We start from the raw sequence: 6,717 nt of genomic DNA, 5'->3' as shown, positions 1-6,717 counted from the left end.
GTGGAGAAGGACTTGGCTTCACTTGGCGTTTCCAATTGGCGTCAGTTGGCACAGAGGAGAAACGACTGGCGTGCTTTGCTGAACTCGGCCAAAATCGCTTAGGCGGTTACAGCGCCAAAAAAGAAGAAGAAGATTGGGACTGCGCCTGGGTATAAACGAGCTCTTTTGAAAGTTCTTGATTCGGACGGACAACTAATGAAACGGGAGATGAATCACGTAGTACAACACCACAGCTTTCTTCCCATCGCTGCCGTCTTAATTCGCAACTAGGTGGTTTAAAACATCGCACTATTTTCGTGTCCTGACTTTTATTGCATACAGCGCACCGTTCAAATGTTTTGCCCCGTTTCATCTTGGTTTCCTTACATAAAATATTTAAGAAAAGTCGAACGTATTTACTTATTACCCAACTTTAAATGTACTTACTTGCTCTCCTCGGCGGTTTATCTCTTAAAAATTTCACGTGTATTAAGAAAATTTGTTGCTTGAAAAATTTGTGTGTAACTTGTTTTTAAACAAATTCAAATTTAAAAAAAAATATTTCAAATGGGTTAAGAATTCATTTCAGTTTGACATTATAGCCTGTTTCTTATGAGAGCAATGTCAAAATCAATCACACTTTGTTGAATACATTTTGGTCAAAACTGGTCAAAATATAGCAATTCTATTACTTTTTGTACAACTGTAAATGCTCACATATTTTTATTAAAAAATATAACCTACTACGATGAGTGAATTTCTAGTTTTGTTAAACAAAAGATTGAATTAATTAATATTTTTATTTCAGTTCTTTTCTAATAAAAAGGCAGTGAAACTGCAATTAATGTCTGAAATTATAGAAATGGTTTTTGATTTCATTTCGCTTCAGTTGTCCCAGCTGCGTTAGTAAGAGGTCTCTTCTATCACCGCCTTCAATATGACCGCTTTCAGTTTCGATATAGCTGGTTTCAATTTCACAGCAATCATTTCTGTCTATACAAATGTTATGAAGAGCACAACAAGCTACAATAAATTTGGCCATGGCTTCCACATTATGAAAATCGAGACGCAATGCGTTTTCAATTTTCACTCGCGTTTGGCAAAATTTCAGGTTGAATAGTTCTTCCGATTCGCTCAAACTTCCATAATCCCGAAATGGAGTTAGTAAATATTCACGAAGGGGATACGCAGCGTCGCCTAGCAAATGGTATTTAGGAGCTTGGAAGCACCTTTCCAATAAAAGATAATTTTAAAACCCGCGAATCATGAACTTTGCTAGGAATGCCTGTATATACAGTGGCTCACAGCTTATTTTATGCAGGTCATACTTTAAAGTTTAGAGCTCTGTAACTTCAAAATTAACAATTATTTAAAAAAACAATTTTGGTTTCATTTAAAAGAGTAAGTTCTCTTGTCTTACAAAAAGGCTTCACTTATTGTAAAAATATATGTATAAACAATTTAATAAAAAGAAAACAAAAAATACTACTTATTCACTAGCCACAGCTTATTTTATGCACTCACTTCTTTGTGTAGCGGTCAGTGTTGCCAAACATGGGCTTTTCCTACCAAAACTGGTAGGTTTTTTTCCATTTGGTAGGTTGGTAGGCTAGGTTGGATTTTGGTAGGTTCCGCGACAATAATAGTTATTCGCGAAAAATATAAAAGGGCTTGTCAATAAACTCACTGAAGTCCACCCTTGTCCACCTGACAGAGACTTCATGGTAAGACGGTAAGACTTGGAGAATATCACCAAAACTAACCTATTGGTCTTTCAATACGGTAGTAAGGCCCGTTGTCACATATGTGGCACTGGACTGATGGCCAAAAGCTAAGCAAGTAAAGGCGGGTACCACCTTGAGCAAGCTGCGCCGACTAGTCCGAGTGGCCATCACAGGAGATATTGGCACCTGTCCAACGGATGCCTTTTATGTCATTACAGGCATTCCTCCTTTGCCCAATCTGTTTGAAAAAGAGGACTGCTGGAGCACCCTACGACTGTCCCATATAATCAGCAAGAAAGCTGGAGGTCTGGGTCATTCTAAAGGCAGGTTCTAAAGGTATTCCAGTATAATCCCGAGTTATCCTTCTACAAACCCTACAAAGTCAGAATTCCTGAAAAGGACTGCTGAGAAGTGGTAACAACTGTGATTGACGAAGGGTCCCAAGTATGGTATACCGACGGATCAAAAGTGGACGACTAGAAATAAATAAATTAACTAAATATATAAATATAATATCGGATAGTCAGGCATGTCAAAGGCCTTAGACTCTTTTAAAACGGCCTCAAGCCCTTGGACAGCAGTAAATTTATCTTGAACCACTTGGAGGCCCACATTCCGGGACATGAAGGGTTTGAAGGCATCGAAAGGGCTGACTGTCTCCAAAGCCTGGAGCTTAAATGCGCTTGCATGGTCCATAGCCTTTTGTGAGCTGGTGGAGGAAGCCCCAGAGCATATTCTATGTGGCTGCCCACGTATCATAAATGCAGAAACCATTTAAAAACTTCAACAATTTTTGGTAGGATTTGGTTGCTCTTGGTAGGAAATTTTGGTAGGAAAAAAAATGTGTTCGTGGCAACACTGGTAGCGGTACAGAATATTTGCGCATTCTAACTGTAATTTCTTTTTCTGTGCTTTTGCTGCATTTTTGTAATTTGACTGTGTTACGTTTTACTTTGATTTTGTCGCTTGAAGTGTCTACTTCTGTGATTATTGAAAATGGGTCTGCGAACGACGGTAGAGAAACGAGAATTGGTTATTCACCATTTTAAAAACGGCCGCTCGCAGCGAAAAATAGTAAATATTAAAGCCCCTTCAGTACAAAAAATTATAGAGCGCTTCGTTCATGAGAATCGTGTGCATAGTAAAGGTAGAGAAGCACCAAACAAAATTTTCAGTGACACTGATGAGCGATATATTGTGCGAAAGGTAAAGGCCAATCCCAGACTATCCGCACCGAAATTGGCTTCTGAAGTTCAAGCTGACCTTGGGAAACAATGTAGTGTGGAAACTGTTCGCCGTATACTGCGCAAACAGGATTTTCGTGGCCGAGTATCACGCCAAAAGCCTTTCATCAGCCCAAAAAACAGGCAATGCAGACTCAGCTTCGCCCAAGCACATGTTTCCAAGTCGCCAGAGCACCGGAATTCCGTTATCTTTGCGGATGAATCGAAATTTAATACCTTCGGCTCGGATGGTATGTCCTATGTTTGGCGAAAACCGAATACGGAGCTAAATAAAGAAAACTTGAGGCCAACGATCAAACAGGGCGGTATCAGCGTCATGGTTTGGGCCTGCATGTCAGCTACTGGTACAGGGAAGTTGGCCTTTGAAACAACAATGAACAAAATTACGTACCTTCAGATTTTGAAGGATAATCTGTTGCAGAGTGCCGAGGATCTGGGCATAAGATCACATTTTCGAATTTATCAGGATAACGTCCGAAGCACAAATCGGATATTGTGCAAACCTGGCTGATATACAATTGTCCCCATCTGATGACACCGCCAGCACAGTCGCCAGACATCAATGTTATCGAAAATGTATGGTATATATTGGAAAATAATATCCGAAAACATAAAATTTCTAACAAAAACGACCTTAAAGAGGCTCTTAAAACGGAATGGGAGAATATTTCGCCTGATATCACTAAAAAATTAATAGCATCAATACCAAGCCGCCTTAAATCTATTGCAGACAATAAAGGATATCATACAAAATATTAGAAAAACTGAAAAAAATGTACCTACATAAGTTACAAAATTTCAAGTTCCTGCATAAAATAAGCTGTGACTAGAATAGATGCAATATTTTTTGTTTTCGAATTTTTAAGTTATGTAAATATAAGTTTTTTTAAATAAATGAAGTCCTTTTGTTAAACAAGAATACCTGCTCCTTCTATTAGTACCAATTTATTTTTTATATTCCTTATAGTTACTTAGATATAATGCTTTGAAGTTGCAAATATGCATTGCATAAAATAAGCTGTGAGCCACTGTACGTCCAGAAAACGTAGCTTTGCATCGCAAATTCCTTGCAACGTTATTGGTGCACAATCATGTCTATTTGTGTAGGTTGAACGTATTTTATTCTTAGGCTTTCTAATGGAAATGTAGCTACCATCTATGCAGCCCAAAACGTTTGGGAACCCAGCAATCTATTAACGTAATAAAGAACATTTTTTTAAAAGTGCTTTAATAACCAACTTTTAAGTTTTAATACAAACCTTTTCAAATTCCCTCGCAATAGCTTCTTTCTCAACATCTTCCTTTGGAAATCTTATTGACTCCAGCGCCACAGCTTCCACTAAGAAACTCAAAACTTTATTGAAGGTGAAATGAATGTTCGACAGCGTCACGCCAAGGTTTGCTACTTCTCTGAACGTCGTTTTGTTAACGCTAAACCTAAAATACGTGTAATCAATGAAACCTTTGTAATAAATTCGTAGATATTATGGTGTATTTCTTGCATCTTATCACAAAAAAGAAAGCATATGAGTCTCCGCTGTAGATTGCAGTCTGCCTCCCTTGTAGCTCCTATTTACATACCATCTGCTAGAGGAATACCTTGCCTTGCCTAGCAATTAGTCCAATAATTCACTAAATCCAATTACTGCTTCCATTTCATCGTTTTTTCGGCTTAAAATTTTTTCAGCTGTTTTGCGGTGTGACATTGCCACACCATCATTTTATAGAGGGTAGAAAGTGGAACACTTCTGCGCTGCCAGAATGTAACAATTTTCACAAAAGAATGCGATACCCCTTTAGTATGTTGCCTAATTTTAAGAAAAGAACATAAAATCTTGACAGATATTTCGCAGTGCAGAATAAGTGTAGAATTTTTCCGAGAAAAGAAAACGCTATAAAATATCACAAGAGACGCTGGCGTGGGCTTTCCCAGAACGAAAGTTAGGGGGGCCCTCCTATAGAAAAAAAAATTTTCAAAACCAATAACTTACTAAAAAAAAATTATTATAGCTTAAAATTATTGTACCCAATAGAGGTATGTTGTACAAGAACACATAAACATAGTTAACTTTTTACTGCGCAAGTTTATTCTACGAGGAGGAAGCATCGAAAGCCTAACCCCGTCAGTGTGAGACTTTAACCCAAACCGTCATGAAAGGTTCCCCTCCCGGTACCACCGTCAAGGATTTCGTTGGGATTATAACACTGTGAGACTGCTAAGGTTATAGATCTATTGAAGCACAAAAAATATGCATACTTAGAATTTTTAATACCCCCTCACAATTGTTGTATTGGCCTGTCAGCTTAACGCCAGCATCTACTAGTTGCATCAAATAACAACAAGCACTTTCACATCCCTAGTTTTACACTTGTTCCTTCGTCGCAACACAACCTATTCGATAAGAGTGTAATTATTTGTGTTTGAATGTTAATGTAAGTGTATATGTGTGCATGTCCGGGATACAAAAGAATACGTAAATGTGCGTTTAGGATTGAGTGAAAGTTCAGCTTAGAAGGGAAATTTTAGCACTTCACAGGTAAATTGAGCGCACGATCGCTAAGCTAAAGACAGGCTAATGTCCGAAAAGAAAGTGACTTCGAATCAGCTAGAAGTGTGTCGCGGGTAGATAGTTTATGGAATTGAAAACCGTTTTGTGAATAAACAGCTGCTTTAGAAAAAAAACAGGGATAGAAGCGTCCGTTACAACGGAAAATTTTTTTTCCCTTATATAATGGGATTGAGACCTGCCGCAAAGAGGTGAGTCCACACGAATAACAGATTTTGCTGGCCCGTTGTCTAACTAGCAAAGAAGTTCATTATATAACTTAAATCACAGTTAAACGAAGATCGACGGCGATTTAAATAATTTTTTTTTGTGTAAAAAATACATACATACATACATACCTATGTAAGACTGGTCGAAATCGAAGCAAAAGTTATTTCAAAAATTGGGTGATTAAAGAGAGTTTGATATTAACTACATACATATTTGAATTAATGAACTTAAATAAAGAGTTCAATTATAATTGATTTAAAAATAAATTCAAATTAAATTTAAATAAATTTAAATAAATCAAAAATAAAATAAATTAAAATAAAATTTAAATTTAAATAAAATTTAAATAAAATAAAAATAGAATAAATTAAAATAAAATTGAATCAAATTACGTTACACTGAAGTTAGATTAAGTTAAAGTCCAACTAAAAATGTAATAAATTAGAATTAAGTGAATCAAGTTAGTTCAAACGGCAAATGTATCTCACGATCGAATATGTTGAAGAAAGCAATTAAACAAACACCCATACGTGCCCTGCAGAAAATCTGACTAGCTCAGAACTAGCGTAGAACTAGACCTTTTGCCGACAGTACTAGTTCTAGCTCAATACCCAAGCAATGCTTTCAACTGACCAGTTTTACATGGCGATGTCATTGGCGGTGGCAATTGTCGCCCAGTGCATTACTTTGCAACTAGTTTTTAACCAGTTTCGCTTCGGACAGTTTTTTTATAAGATAACTTTTTTAAGATTAGATTTTTGGATATTTTTACCGTTTTTTCTTTTCTTTCACAGATTCCATGTTTGTTACATCTATATATATAAATGTGAATATCTGTTTGTTTATTACCTTATAACTTCTGAACCGCGGCACGGAATCGCACGAAACTTTGCACACTTATTTGCTTTTACCCCGGGAAGGTTATAGGCATAGAGAAAAATGGGTAGTACTGGAAAAGAGGGCGTGGCACCTCCTAACTAACTAAAATTTTCA

The 6,717-nt window shown here is 36.9% G+C and overlaps 1 pseudogene; it reads right to left on the bottom strand.

Annotated features, from left to right (window-relative positions):
• Positions 1–820: 820 nt before the first annotated feature.
• LOC118756190 lies at positions 821–4,431 on the bottom strand (annotated as a pseudogene).
• Positions 4,432–6,717: the final 2,286 nt, after the last annotated feature.

This window comes from Rhagoletis pomonella, unplaced genomic scaffold (genome assembly GCF_013731165.1).
Source record: "Rhagoletis pomonella isolate Grant_MI unplaced genomic scaffold, Rhpom_1.0 Rhpom_scaffold_00002, whole genome shotgun sequence".
NCBI classification, from domain to species: Eukaryota; Metazoa; Arthropoda; class Insecta; order Diptera; family Tephritidae; genus Rhagoletis; species Rhagoletis pomonella.
The sequence above is the reverse complement of the archived record's forward strand: the minus strand, read 5'-3'. Positions and strand labels throughout refer to the sequence as shown.